Genomic DNA, 16,792 nt, shown 5'->3' on the forward strand with positions numbered 1-16,792 from the left:
CTCTCACCTGAACCAGATTTAAACCAGGCAGCCAAGATGTGACACATTCCTTACATCATGGCCCTTCTCATGATTTTTTTGATCCCATTTGTTTTTCACCTCTTTCATGCTAGCAACATCAACAATGTCTTTCTCTTCTTACATCAGAAATATAGCTCTTTTTTCTTTTTTTTTTTTTTTTTCTTGGAACAGCAAAGAACACGTGCCAGCAGTGGATAAGACACAGGCCAAAGTCCACAGGCTTCTGGCACTGTGTCTCTGTTTCTTACAGCTGAGGAGCAATAATCTGACTCCTCTGAAGTAGCAGGATCTCATACCCTGACAACTGCAGCCTTGTTCTACAGCTCCAAGCCATTCAAACACATGACAAAAATCACAGTCAGCAACATCCATAGTGGATTTTTTTCCCACCTTAGCAGTTCTTTCTCTCTTCTGATGTGGGCTTGGAGATATACTCTGTGGTATCACTGTTATGCTTTTCATTTATTTTTCCACACTTAGCTACACAGAATGAAACACTCCCTTTTAGACACCAGTCCAAATTATTCAAGAATACTTTTGACAGTTGCCAAGTAATTTAGTAGGATACCTTATTAACACCTTCTCAGAACAGACCTGACAACTCAGAAGAGTCAAGCTTTCACTCACTTTTAACTATTCTGCACAGGCTGAATTTACCAGTTATTTAATTTCACCAAAGCACCAGTTTTCTTCCTCTTAGTCAGGTGAAGGGACTTCCTGATTCTCTGGGTTAGAACACACATACTGCCATTTACAAATTCTTAGTTTTCTACCATTTATCACCGCCAAAATCTACACTTCAGCTGATGAGACCTTAATAGAATGTCAAATGTTTTAAAAGACACACTTATGTTCAGCAAATAACTCACTAAAATCCTTAATGGGTTCTTCAAAAAATATACTACCAAACCTGTCAAACAAAAATCTTGCTTTCAAGGCCTTACTCGTATCATTGTTATATTTACAGTCCTGCAAATAATGATAATATAAAATCACCTGATTAATTTGATTCACTTTCTAGGCTAGCCTTCACTTTCTAACCCAGCCTTTCTAGGTTACAGCTTATTTTGGGAATAAGTTTTCTTGCATCAAGAATATTCTACCAAAAATTATGTGTGATGTTGGCTGGTATTTTTGCAGAAGTGCTCCATGGGCAGACTAGGAAAAGCCTGACATGAATTCAGAATGAAGGTCAAATCACAGAGTGAGGCTCACTTAAATATTAATAAAAAGTGTAATTCCAATTTGAATTCTTACAATTATATAATTAGAGGGAATATAGCCAGGAATGCTTTCAGATATGTGGCCTTCATTTAACGCATGTAGTGGAAACCCTGGGGACATGGGTTTTGATTCAGGAAATTCCCTCAAAGTTTTTCTAAAAGCAGCATCACTTACTTACCTAAAACAATATGTCCCTGTGAAATGCATGGATATTTAATACCTAGGCAGCATGCACCATGTGTTCATCATTATGGATAAATACATCTCTCAGCACCAGACATTTTAGGAAGCAGAGTATAAAAGAAAGCCCTAGGCAGCATCAAAAAATCTAAACCAAACCAAAACAAAAAGCAGGAAGGACCTGTCATTGCTGCAGCAATTAACCTCTCTACCTTATCCCTCAGTCGTAAGCCCCTGCTGACTATAAGTCCAGGAATTAAAAAAAAAAAAAAAGCTAGTGATGAGGAGCTGGATCAGGCAAGTTTAGGCTTAATTTTTGTTGTAGTCGTTACTTACTTAGCCAGCCTCTTCCCTGGAGGAAGCTGTCAGAAGTGTCATGGAAGTGCTGGAAGAGCAAGACAGTAGTTTGCTCTCCCGTCTAGGTTGTTACTGCAAAGAGTGTTACAAACACAGTGCACACCAAAGTGTACAGAACTCCCACGCTACACAAATGATAGCTACAGAGAGACCAGAGACAGGAAATTTCAAATGCTGCAGTTGAATAGATGTGACTGATCTCCAAGATCTGCTATTGACCACTGTCAATAGCAAATTGTGTCCATTGTCTACTCTGTATGGAGCTTAGCTGTTACAAATTACAAGGCTTCTCTTGTTTCACAACTTCAGCAGGGATCTAGGCTGGGCGATATAGTTGCATTTGATTAATTCTTGAATTCTTAAAACCTTCAGAAAACAGCTGAGGCAAGATGAAGCAAGAAGTAAGGTTAACAGTGCAGCAGGTGTCACTCTTTCTCTCACTTTTTGTGCCTCAACACCTCTTAGGCATGGCACTCATAGGCCTGGTGCTGTCAGCCTACAAAGCATGATGTTTGACATTTTAAAGTGACACAGAGATCGTGACTACTAGCAGTAGGGCAGTGAAACTGGTGAAGGATGTGGAGCACAAGTCTTACGAGAAGCAGCTGAGGAAATTGGGCTTGTTTAGTCCGGAGAAGAGGAGGCTCAGGGGAGACTTTATCACTCTCTACAACTCTTTGAAAGGAGATTGTAGAGAGATGGGGGTAGGCCTCTTCTCCTAGGTAACTAGGGAAAGAGAAAAAGCTAATGGCCTTCAGTTGTGCCAGGGGAGGTTTTGATTGGATATTAGGAAAAAGTTCTTCTCACAAAGAGTAGCAATGTATTGGAATAAGCTGCTGAGGAAAGCAGTGGTGTCACTGTCCCTGGAAGTTTTCCAGAAAATGGTAGATGTGGCACTTAGGGACATGGTTTAGTGGGCATGGTGATGGGTTGACAGTTGGACTGGGTTATCTTAGTGGTCTTTTCCAAACTTAACAATTATATAATTCTAAATTCTGTCTCCCTTTCTAATCTAACCTGCAAATAAAGTCATAATAAGTAATTAGATTACTCCTCTCTTTCAAGAGTTCTGGCAGCCTGAGTGAAAAGGCTTCTTCAAGGGCCACAGTCTGCCAGGAATTTGGCCTCCTTTTCCACTAACTACTGAACTGATAAAAGCCAATTCAGGCCTATTATTCCTTCCTTCAAGTTTAATTGGTTCTGTTTCCTTCCTCTGTAAATCGTGAATATAAAACCTCAACAGCACACTATTTTTAAAAGCTAATTTTTTGGTTTTGCCTTTGGCAAAAGGTAGATCACTCTATCTACAGGCAGCTATCCTAGTCTACAGCTACTAGTCCTTGAAGTCCAACATTAAATGTATTTGCCCTGACATCTAGGCAACGTCACAGATTGCCTCTAACTGGATAAGCTGTTATTTTCTGTATACTTCCAGATGTTGCATTCATATTGACTTCAATAGACTTCATTAAAACCTACTGTTTTCAGTGATGAAGTGAATGGCTTTAAACTGGAAGAAGGTAGATTCAGACTAGACACTAGGAAGAAATCTTTTACTGTGAGGGTGGTGAGGCACTGGACCAGGATATAGAGGTCCTGTACCTGGAAGCATTCAAAGCCTGGTTGGATGGGGCCTTGAGCACCCTGCTCTACTGGGAGGTGTCCCTGTCTATAGCAGGGGAGCTGGAACTAAATGATCTCAAATGCTGCTCTCAACCAAAACCATTCTATGATTCTATGAGACTATGAATTCTTTTTCAAATACCTTCTTATCCTTCCTGTATTTGCAAACCTTCATGACTACGAAACAAATATACACCAAGACCCGACACAAGGTGGTAGTGGAGAGAAGGGAAAAAGAAGAGTGAATGTATTTTGAAGTGCTATAGATGTCAAGTAAGTCATGTGTTTTCCCTGTTGAAGGCTTCCTGTGGATGGCTGAAAACTGAGTCCAGAAGTATGAATAGTGAAAATGTTACATGACTTTTAAAGTACAAGAAAATCTTCAAAATGTTCAACCAGGAAAAAATATATTGATGAAAGGATAGACTGGGCGTCAATGTTCTGAACCATTTCTACTTCTGGAGAAGTAGCTTTGGGCAAGGACGAGAACCATACTCGCAGAGCACTGAGAAATGAAAATTAAATCATTGCACAGAAAACTGGTGTAAGTTCTCCATGATACTTTTACCTTCATAAAAGAATGTGAATGAAAAAGGGAGGAACTGAGGACAGAGGTGAGAACATGGAAAGAACATCCTCAGCAGAAGAGGAATATCTCAGAAATGCCTTGAACAACTTTCTCAAACTACTCTGCATCTTGGAAGAGTAACATTGCCTAAAAGTGTTAAGCATCACAACTATACATATCCCTATCAGACAACTCCAAGTAAATGTGTGTGAAAGCAGAACTTTTTTATTTATGCCACCAAAGTACAAGTTAGAGAATGAGGATGCTTAAGTCTGAGGATATACTTCATAGGTTTCTAAGAAAATGCAATAGAGGCTGACATCATTCTATGCAAGGTAATGGGAAGGGCTCATTTAATCCCTTGAAGAGCATTAACTGATGTTCCTCTAGCAAGGAGCAGGCAATGCTGAAGTTACTTATAGCCCTTCTATCCTTCTATTATCAATAAAGAAATGCTGTTAGATGAGGAAGGTGAAAACAGTGGACTTTGCACTTGAATTAGAATACAATGAAGATGATAACAAGTTTAGTTAATGTTCTGAAGTGAATTTAATGCTTTTTAGTTTATCTGATGACTAACTCACTGCCTTGGAGTAGGTTCTAAGAAAGCTCTACATCTTGCTTAAACCAGCTATTTCAGTGCAGAACAACTGATCAGATGCTGCTAGAATGGCAGATGGAACCCAGCTTCAGCAAGTAGCTTGAAATATAGGCTTAGCACTCTAGATTTCCTGGTAAGTTATCAGTAGATTTCTTAAACAAAGTTAGATTTTTGTTTTTTAGCATTTTTCCCATTTTGTCTTACAAACTCTTGCTCTTGCAGAGTCTAAAACTAAAAGGACCAAACACACCAGAATCAGGAGCTATCTTAAACTGAAATAGTCAGAAACTGGGAGAGTGTTTGGACAAAATATAGCATAATGCGGTCTCAGCTTGGGTTGACCAGAGTTTAGCATCTGCTTATGGCTGTACTGGAGACTGGGTCATTGCTAGACTGTCTCAGATGACATTCTTATGGTGTTAGGCAAACTTGAAAAGCACCTTGTAAAAGCACCTGGTTGTAAAAACTGCAACCAGTTCTATGATTCTACGATTCTTCCATGTTTAATAAATTACAAGATTAGGTCAGTAAAATAAGACATGTACGGATACACTAAAATATCTCAGGCCTTTCTATTTGAGTTATTTTCTCCCACTATGTAGCTTCTAAACCAGGTGGAAAAAAGTTAATTTCCTAGTTAATAAAATCCTCATTGCTTCTCTTGGGAACTATGTCATATTTAATAGTTCACCATGCCTTGACACACCTTCTTTTTTCTGATATATAGGAATATCAGTTCCTTTCATCCCCTTTATTTAAGAATGATTGTTATCTGAATTAGTTATTCCTTCTGACCCCTTCTGATTTTGCCCATTACATCTCTCTACAGTAAGAAAACATTGCTAACTTCTATTTATTTATAATATGGTGTAGAACAAAAATAGGATTTTTCATAAATTATATATAGAGTGTGAGCCAAAGGAAGTAACAGAACTCAGTTTCTCAGGTTTTAGACAAGTTTTGAGCTTCAAGTTTACCCATGCTCTGTTGCAAGTGAAGTAGTCAGTTCCATTTCCCTAAAGTCACAGAACCAACAAGGTTAGAAAAGGACTCCAAGGTCTTTTAGTCTAACAGTCCACCTACACCAATATTTTCCCACTATAACATGTTCCTTAGTACAACATCTAAACTCTTGAACGCTTCCAGTGACAATGACTCTACCACTTCTCTGAGTTCCATCACTTGACTAAGCTTTTGGAGAATAGATTTTTCCTAATATCTAGTGTGAATCCCCCCTGGTGCAACTTGAGGCCATTTGCTCCAGTCCTACTGATAGTTACACAGCAGAAGAGACTGACTCAAGAAACCACTGAAAAGAGTTGGCCATGTCCCTTTGTCTCCTACACTTAAGGTATTTATAAACATTAATAAGATCCCATCTCAGTCTTCCTTTCTCAAAGAGGAACAGACCCAGATCTCTCATCCTTTGTTTATAAGGGAGATGCTCCTGGCTTGTAATCAACTTTGTCGTCTTTTGTGGATATCATGTTAAAAGTCTTGCTGAAGTCCACTACATCCACTGCTCTTTTCTCACCTACTCAGCTGTTCATGACATCGTATAAAGCTAATATTTCCCTTTGGTGAATCCATGTTGGCTACTCCTGATAACTTTCTTGTCTTCCACATTCTTGGAGATGACCTCCAGAATAAATCGTTTTATCAACTTCAAAGGTTATCTTTACCACATAAGGAGGTAATCAAATGCTATTCTACCCTGGACTTCCCCATGTGAGAGACAATATCTTCCTATTAGATCCTCACGTTGTTGAAATTAGAATAAATCTTGGAACACAAGCTTTACTGTCTCAGAAGAAATAAAATCAGTGGTGTGATTTTATGCAGTAACCTTTTTCCATGGGAAGACTTTTTCTTCAGACTCTTCTGTATTTGTCTGTCAACTGGATTTATTGCAAGGGTCATTCTTTAAGAAAGATTTTAAGGGTGACAGGACATTTCTCACTGGATGCACATGAGAATTTTCTCTGTTGGAGTTTTCTCTGGTGGGAAAAAGTTTAGAAGGAGAGATAAGCTTTACTAAATTGTCAATTTGGTTCTAGTGATCTGTTGGAACAATTGGTGTGCAGAAAACACTCTTCAAGTGAGATTTTAGGACAGACAATTTTTTTAAAATTCAAACATTTGAATATGAAAAGAGCATTTGATTAAAAACTATCTACTTAAGTAAACCTATGGACTGTGGTTTAGAGCATCCCTCTTGATCTTTTTAGCTTTAGAAAAAAATAAGTTTTATCACAAGAAACTGAAATGTAAAGATTAAATGACTTTTCCAAAATCATATAGTTTGCAGCAGAACACAGAAATGAATCCACATCTTCTGAATGCTTGGTTACCATCTTAGCCACTCTTCTGCAAAACAAATCTTGTGTTAGAAATTAAACTTCTGCGTTCATTTCAAATCTCACTCAGAATCCAGCTCCATATATATGGCAAGGTTGTTGCAAATTTTCTCCCATGTCAGAAGAAGACTCAGGAAAAATAAATTAGGTCTTTTTATGTAACTATGTCAAGAGAAAACTTACCAGCCAAACCTTCCAATGAAAGTAGATTTCCCTTGGGTATTCTGATTTACAAAGTCTATCTTCTTTATTTTTGGAGAATAATTGTTACACCTTCTAAAACAACACTGAATAGCCAATAGCGACAGTGTCTTGTGTGCTTGTAAATGATCCTGGCCAATGAAAGAAAAGAGAAGCTGTTATCAAATTAATGAAGAAGGAAGATGGAAAAACAAAGCAATCAGTACAAACAACAGATTTGGCAAGAAATCATCTGTTGGTTCTACACGAATTAATATTTTTTTCTCCCTTTACAGAGGGAGAAAGTAGACCCTTCTAGATGCTTACTCAGTCTTCCTGAGATAGGTGATGAGTGGTTTTCTAGTAGATCCTGCCTCCACTGCCACCCTCCACTGATTTTACAGGAGCTTACAGTAAATAGATGACTGATGACTAGTTTTAAGAGAAAACTCAAATATTACATCTCTTAGGTATGTTCTAGTTACAAAGATTTTCCTAAGACATATAGGCAGAGCAGCTAAGGCATCTTCTTATTCCTTTGTCCTGATTTACTCTACATCTACATATATTTCTTAAGATTTACCAAAAAAAAAAAAAAAAAAAAAGTTCACGAGGGAATTTCTATAGACTTTAAGCTACGCTGCAGGCAAACATTTTCCTGTACATAAAGATCACTTCTTAAATCTATACACAGCCACAATTCTTGGTAAAAAAGAAATATTTTGAGCAGCTCGTTTGCATTTCTTCATACAACTCCCAAGAACACGATCAAAGAATGAAGGCAACTGAAAAACACTGAAGTCAAACTTGAAAGATACTTTGTTGTGTAATCTTTCCTCTTCTGAAAATTCCTTCCTACTGTTTGACAATACAGAGAAACATCAAATGTTGCATTCTGTGACAAGGGCAGTGTCCAACTTCTGCTGCCTAATGTAAAAGAGTTCATTTAAACCACGTTATAAAAATGAAAGAAATCAGAGGCAGTTAACTTCCTTTATCATTCCAATAATTTATTTTATCCTGAGGTCATCTTTTATCCAACAACATCTTTTTGTTGTCCATTTAGGACATTTTTCATTTCAGAACAGGTTTTTTTTTTCAGCTGAGTGATTGGAGGATTATTTTATCATAGCACTGTCTAAAATCTAACACAACAGTGTCTAGATATTTCTGAGTGATACCTTCAGATTGTTTAGTAAAATCACAGCAGGAAACTAAAAGATCTCCTGAGTTAGAGTTTTTACCTGATATAGAAATCTTTTAAATCAAATTATCATCATATGGTTCAAATATGATGGAAGAAAACTAGGCTGTGAGTGTGACTATATGCAGTTAGTGCACCAACATGCATGTCCACATTAGCAAAAAAATAAGCAGTTTATAAACATCAGGCAAATAAAACAACTTCATAATATCTTTTCCTGAAACACAAGAACCTAACTTTTGCAACATCAAAATCCAGTTAAAGCCTGCTGCAGCCCATTCTGCAGTGCTGAAAGGCACTGAGAAAGAATGGGACTTTTCTAGTTGAAATTCTAGAGAGAATTGAAAAAACTCTGATTCTTTATAAAAAATGTGCAATTGTATAGTAATCATATTCTCATATTCTTTACTACAAATTGTTTATTTTCCAGTAGCACTGATCTATTTCTTTACAGAGATCTATTTTATTTTGTTTTGTTTTTAATACTGCTAAGATTTTCTTGTTTTGTTTGGTTGTATTTTTTTTAGCTTCCGATCTTAACATACTGGAAGCCCTCAGGCTATCTATGCTGCCTCTGATGACCTCACTAGTCAAAGTGTTGACCACCACACAGGCCCATTGGCAGTGTCAGAACTCATGTCATTGAGCAAAAAACAAATCAGGAATCTTGCTTAAAATAGTAGATGATGACATACAGATTGTCTGGGGTTTCACTTTTAACTGTGTCAACATTGTGCCAGTGAAAGAACCTCAGATGTCTAATTAGTCATGAAGAGATTAGAGCTTTCTGTTGACAATTATTTTCACCTGGACTGTGCCAGAGTACAATTATTTCTACCTGGACTCTGGCCTTCCACATTCATTGTCTAATGCCAATCTATATTTTACTTTGATCATTTGCTACAGCCTTTGCAACACACCTCAGCCCCAGCTCATATCTTCTGCCTGCTTTTCCTGTCCTAGCCATCTCCCAGACCCCATCTACCTCCTGTAAATTCAGTATAGTGTTCACGCAACTGTATGAAGGCACTTATTCCGTAATGGGGTCATATGGGGTAAATAACACCCGGTTCTTTTGCTTGCAGCACCATGGATCACTTAGAGACTAAACTGAAATATTGCCGTATTGAAAGGAAGCCAGTTGAAGAGAAATCATATGTGTACAATAAATATAATCTGTCTTTTCTTCATTAGGAAATAAACAGGCTGATATAGTCCTTTTTTCAATGAAAATTAAACACATCTACTTTGTTTAGACAATAGATATTCAAATACTGTGCTTAAAAGAAAAGGCATTTTTTACTTGTAGAAACAAACAAAAAACAATGCAGCTGAGAATATTGAGAACATTTCCAAGCCATTAGAAATGCTGGTTTTTTAAGAAAAAATAGGACACCGGGAAATTGCAGAGGATTGACAGAACATAAACATCGATAACAGCTATGAAGTAGGTTGGAGGGATTCATGGCAAGTATGAGAACAGCTTGATGCAAATGTTAGGCAGAGTCACAGACAGGCTGCTATGGGGAACTATACAAAATGAATGAAGAAACTATGATGGTAAGATGAAAGATATGCTGTCATAAAAACTTGGGTTTGATTTCTAGATTTTTCCTCTCTTTTAAAGACAACACTTTTGATGGTTAAAGACACTGATGAAGGCATAATATTTTTACTACTATCTAAAGCATTTGGTAGAGTCCTGTATAACTACAATTTTAGCTGAAAAATTAGTAAATAATGGCAGTAAAAGTGAGTATCTGTGTAATTCACATTAAATATATCAAAGGTTAAGTGTTTACCACACTTGACTGTAAAAGTGTGGTAAACTGTATGATGGAGTTCATCATATAGAGTGGATCCACTGCCGTCCAATGGGTTCGTCTTCCTGGCTGAAAATTTCTTATCACCAAGTTTGCAAAAGATCTCTAACATCATCCAGTCCAACCATCTACCTATCACCAATATTTCCCACTAAACTCTGTCCCTCAGTACAACAACTAAATGTTTCTTGAACACCTCCACCACCATGGTAGCCTGTTCCAATGTCTGGCCACTCTTTTGGAGAAAAAGCTTCTCCTAATGGTCATCCTGAACCTCCCCTTGTGCTACTTGAGGCCATTACCTCTTGGCCAATTGCTAGTTACGTGGAAGAAGAGGCTGACTCCCATCTTACTACATCCTCTCTTCAGGTGGTTTTAAAGTGCAATAATGTCATCCCTGAGCTCCCTCTTCTCCAGACAAAATTCCAGTTCCCTCAGCCTCCCCTCATAAGACTTGTGGTCCAGTCTTCTCATCAGCTTAATTGCCCTTCTCTGAATGCCTCTGAAGGCCTCAATGTTCTTGTTGAGGGGCCCAAAACACAGTACTCCAGGTGCAGCCTCACCAGTGCTGAGTACAGGGGGATGATCACTTTCTTGCTCCTGCTAGCAATGCTATTTCTGATACAAGCTAGGATGCCATTGGCCTTCTTGGCCACCTGGGCATACTGCTGGCTCATGTTCAGCTGAGCATTGATCAACACTCTCAGGCCTGTTTCTTCTACACAATCATCCAGTCACTCTGCCCCCAGTCTGTAGCATTGCTTGGGATTGTTGTTGTCAAAGTGCAGGATTCAAGAATACTTAGTATTCTTGAAAGTAAAAATACATAAAGATAAACATATATATACATATAGTATATATAAATATATATAATTTTTATATATATGCATATGAATATATAAAGGTCACTTGAAAAGTAATGCCCCCTATTTGTTTCCACAGAAACTGCAACAGATACAAAGAGCAGAGTAACAGTATTTGACAGAGCAAATTCTCAGCTACAAAATGTTTTTCAACAATCACTACCATTAACTATGCATTTTTACCAGCAATGAACAACCTGAATGCTACACTGAAGAAAACCTGCAGCAGTGAATGTGATTCACTGTTTCAGAGCAGCTATGATGGCTTTATAGCTAAGAAAATGTTGCCCATGTAATCCATCTTTCATCAACTCAAACAGATGGAAATCAAAAGTTGCCAAATTCGGACCATACAGTATGTATGATAGGACAGTCTAGTCAAGATTGGCAATGTGCTCCATGGTCTTCAAACTTATATGGAGGCTGGCACTATCATTTTGCAAGAAAAAAAAGCTTTTTTTCTTTGTCCTGATTTGAGCCTTCAGCTTAGTTAGTATCATGATGTAGCAAACAGAATTGATGGTTTGTCAATGTTCCAGAAAATCCAGAAGGATTCTATGATTCTAAGTAGAGAAAGAACAGGAATATTATCCCTCTCACATGAAGGAGAGATTTCCTGGAGTCTTCTATCCAATTTCATGTCTATTCTGCAAAAATAATATAGAAAAACTGGAAAGTGTTCTGAAAGATCTAAGAGAATGACTTGAGATTACTAACACACGTCTCAGAGTGTGAGTCTGGTTTAGAAATATCACAGTCTGAAAGTAATTTCATATCAGAGATAGCTTTCTAATCAAATAGAATAAGACAGAACATAAGATTCAGTGACTAGAATATGCAGATAAACAAAACCCAGACTATGGGAAAAACATGCCTCTTTTACCAGGGAGGGAAAGATTCCACTGAGATTAAGGTGATTTCTCTCTTAGTTAGAGCTTGCAGCTCATCCAGATCTGTGCACATGGACTCAGACAGCCAGAGATCCAGGCTTGAAGCAGAAATTTCTGGGTGAAATGTGATAGCTTGCATTATGTAATGGTCAGACTAGATTATAATTGTCCCATGCAGTTCATTGTAGGGGAGTTGGACTAGATGACCTTTACAGATCCCTTTCAACTCAAGTGATTCTACGACTTTAGTTTTAGTAACCTATTAAAAATTCATTATTTTTTATTGCAGAAAAAAGGACCAGAGGTCTTCTGTTTGCAGTAGAGAGATGGCCATCCACTGAAGTGCAGTTTGCAGACTGAGAGATATGAAATAGTAAGATGAGGAGGGTGTCCCAGTGGGTTGTTTATATCAGTATATCTGTGTCTGATCTGAATGAAGTCTTGATGTACACTGAAATTATTCAATAGGCACTTAAATAAGTTAAATACATTCCCTTTGCTTTCCATTTAATCTCCCAAGTCCTAAGGCTTTCATTTATAGTAAAAAAACTTAGCCAGTGAATCTATACTACTCTATAAAAAGGACAGCATAATGCTTGTTGAATTTTTGGACTATGTCTTTTAATCACACATATTCAAGTAAAATTTACGTGATCATTATGAACTGCTCTTGTGAATGGCTCTTTATCAGCCTACAGTGATTAGGACATTGTAGATGCCAAGACAAAATTCTGTCAGCACTACAAAAAGCAATTTCATCAGGTTTCTTTTTACACAGACTTGTGGCTTGCACTGGCCTTGCAGCCTGCCAGATTTTTTTAATCTTCCCTAGCCATTCCACATGATGCTTTATTCAGATGGAAATTAAAACAATTTCAAGAATGAATAGTTCTAGCCTGTTTTTAAAAATAGCCCTGCTTTTCAGCAGGGAATGTGATTCCTTATCCATGTGCAAGGAAGGTGACCTCCTTGTCAGATCTAGCCTATAATAGGAGATGTCTGCTGCTGTTCTACTTTTACATTGGTTCAAAAATAAACAGCAAGTTCCTCTGGCTGGCCTCTGTCTCTAAATGCAGGCAAGGAACATTCTTTGAAAGGAAGCACTCAACTGTTTGAGGGACCAACTTTAATTGATACATCAATTATGTGTGTTAAGCATTAATGCTTTCCTAATATGTTTATGACTTGCACAACTACGTATAATATCAGTGCACAGTAAACACAGTCGTATACATTTAGGATATCCCACAGATGTGAGTTAAAAGAGAATGTACTTATTTTTGCAAAATTGAATCTCTGTGCTCAGATTTGAAATTTATGTAACGTGCCAGGGATATCACAGTAGATGATATACTTTTCCAGATACAGATGAATGAATCAGATGTGTGTGTGTGATATTTTACAGAAAAAAAAAAAAAATCCCAATAAAAAAGGTCCTGTATACTATATGAACTCCATCTTTTAGAAAAACAAAACAGAAAAGGGAAAATTCAGAAAGGGAAGTAGAAGATTAACCCCTGTTTTAACTGTCATTAATATCCAGGAGTTAAAAAGCTACAGTACAGTGCAGTGCAGACATTGAAAGTATGAGACTTTAGGCAATTAACAGCAATATGTAGCAATGTAATTGCTACTTTACAGCAATGTAAAAGACTTAGATGGTATAAGGCAAAAATGTATAGCAAAACATATTTTCATCGTGAGATGAAGTACAATATTGTTAAAATAAGACTCTAGACCAATATATTTGATTTTAATATAGCACATACACCAAAGAACCGAGTGAAGTACAAACACTGAATACACTTCACTTTGTTCCAGCTGGATCACCATATTGTGACTGATGGATTCAGAGACACAGAATAACACTGCTGATAATGTCTGGGCTGAGAATCCATCATTTTGTTTCAGAAGAGAAACGTCTGAGGAGAGACAGTGCAGTGTCTTTGTGTAATGATCTACTTCTGGCACAAGATATCAACCGTTCAGCTATGTACAGTATAATGGCCTCCATAACAATGGACAAAGAGAAAAAGTTGCCTGGGAGGCACATCAGGATCTGAAGTCAGAGCAGTACTTCATATATTCCAGCTGTTAGATACTTTGAAACACATGGTAACACTAAAAATGTTTTTATTCCTGTTGTTAGATTGTGTGATAAAATCTCCACACATGTGAAGGTGAACAGAGACAAAGGCAAGTGGGGAAATCCAACTAATACCCTGATATGGACACATCCAGGCCCATAAAAGAAGTCATTAGCCCATCAGTGTCTCATCTCCACAAACATGAAGGAGAAGAGGGGCACAGGTGCACATGGGAACACCCCAAAAAGATTGAAAGGACTGAGCACAGCCCTGCTGAAAAAGACCCGTGGGTACTAGTGGAGGGAAGCTGGACTCAGCTCAGAAAAACAATTGTATCTGGGTCTGCATCAAAAGAAGCATGGCTAGCAGGTCAGGAGAGGTGATCCTGCCCTTGTATTACGTGCTGGTGAGGCCTTACCTGCAGTACTGCATCCAGATGCAGACTTCTCAGTACAGGAGAGATAGAGACCTGTTGGATCTTGTCCAGAGGAAGGCCACAGAAATGATCCAAGGGATGAAACACCTCTCATATGAGGACAGGCCAAAAGAGCTGAGGCTATTCAGGCTGGAGAAGACTGAGAGGTGACCTCATAGTGGCCTTCAAGCATCTAAAGGAGAGCAACAGGAAAGAAGGGGACAGACTCTTCAGCAGGGTCTGCAGTGACAGGAAAAGAGGAAATGGCTTCAAGCTCAAAGAGAGTAGATTAAGGTTAGATATCACCTTCTTTTACACTGAGGGTGTTGAGGCACTGGAACAGATTGCCCAGAGATATGATTGATGCCCCATCCCAGGAAACTTTCAAGGTGAAGCTGGATAAGGCCCTGTTCAACCTGATCTAGCTGTAGATGTCCTTGTTCATTGCAGGGGAGCTGGAATAGATGGCCTTCAGAGATCTTTTCCAACTCTAAGGATTCTTTGATTCTAAAAACCTGTAGAAATGAGCCCATACCCTGGCCTTGTCCAGGGCTGTCACAGGAAAGACCAGCCCCATCGTTGAGCATCGATACTCATCTGTATATTTCAGTGGAAACGTCTCTCTGGGTCACATCATAGAGTGAGTTTAGTCACTGTCTGAAGGCAGAGCAAGTTACAAATACAAAGGAGGACTATCTTAGGCTTGTACAAACTCACAGTAGAATGTTTAATTAAGGAAACGAGAGAAAGGGAGTGGTCAAAGTGGTTTGGATAGGAAGAAGCATGGAAAACAGAAGAAAAAGAAAAGAAAAAGTCTCGTGTAACAGCCACATGTCAGTACAATTGTTCAGCCATTCCTTGTATCTAACCATAGAATCATAGAATCATTAATGCTGGAAAAGACCATTGAACTCCTACCATCTACAACCAATATTAGCCACTGAACCCTGTCCCTAAGTACCACATTCACATGTTTCTTGAACATCTCCAGGAATAGTGACTCAATCACCTCCTTGGACAGCCTGTTCCAACACTTGACAATCCTATGCAGAAGAATTTTTTCCTGTTATCCAGCGTGAACCTCTCCTGGCAGAACCTGAGGCTATTACTTCCCATCTTATCGTTAGTTACAGGGCGAATCTCTCCTTCACTACAACCTCCTTTTAGGTAGTTGTAAAGAGCTATAAGGTCTCCCCTGAGCCTCCTCTTCCCCGGACTAAACAAGCCCAGTCAACTCAGACCCTCCTCATGAGACTTGTGCTCCAGACCCTTCACCATTGTCACTGTCCTTCACTGAACATAGTCCATGGCCTTGATTTCTTTCTTGTAGTGAGGGGCCCCAAACTGAACACAGTACTCAAGGTGTGGCCTTGCCAGGGCTTAGTACAGAGGGATGATCACCTCCCTGCTTCCTACATTCTGTACAGTTTGTCCTATTTTCTTAATGAAACTCCACTTATATATAACACTCTATTCTGTGAGCATGTTTGTATATGGAGGTCCACATGCCAGCCACTTGAGAACAAACCACAGATGAGAAGGCCTGTATACCTGTGGTGCTGGCAGCTGAAACAAGTAAGGGTGTGCATAATCCTGGGTGATTAATAGCTCTCTTAGTTTCAGAAGGGATGGAATTGGTTTTGTTCAGAGTATCTGCTACGATACTATATTTTTTGTTCTTGAAGAAAAACAACATAACACACATGTTTATAGTTGCATGCAAAGCTGTGCTATGCAGAGCCAAGCACATTTGCAGCAAAAGGCCCAAGGAGCTGGGAGGGAACAGAATTAGTACAGCTGACTTAAACTGGCCAAAGGGATATTCCATACTATATGACATCATTGTGGAAAGAGTTTGGAATGGGGTTCATCTGGCTCTCTTCCACTGCCTGGGAGGCTAGCTGGGCATCAGCTGGGAGGTGGAGAGCAATTGCTTATGCATCACTTGTTATAAACATTCATATATATACATATGTAGTCATAAATATTACCCTTTTCCTTTTTTCAATCTTAGTAAGCAGTTTTATCTCAACTCATGAGTTCTATGACACCCTGACTGGAGAAATAGATTTGAAGGGCAAATGACTCAGTGGCTAAGGAATTGGTTGGAAGGTTGCAGCCAGAGGGTTGAGGTCAATGGCTCAATGTGCAGGTGGAGGCTGCTGACAAGCAATATACTACAGGGGTCCATCTTTGAGCTGGTACTTTTTAACATCTTTACCAATGACATAGATGATAGGACTGAGTGCACCCTCAGCAAGTTTGCTGATTATACCAAGCTGAGTGGTGCAGTTGATACAGTAGCAGGAAGGGATGGCATTCAGAGGGATCTTGATTAACTCAAAAGGTGGGCCCTTGAGAATCTAATGAGGTTCAACAAAGCAAAGTGCAAGGTTATG

This window comes from Tympanuchus pallidicinctus, unplaced genomic scaffold (assembly GCF_026119805.1).
Source record: "Tympanuchus pallidicinctus isolate F22 unplaced genomic scaffold, pur_lepc_1.0 scaffold27, whole genome shotgun sequence".
In the NCBI taxonomy this organism is placed as follows: Eukaryota; Metazoa; Chordata; class Aves; order Galliformes; family Phasianidae; genus Tympanuchus; species Tympanuchus pallidicinctus.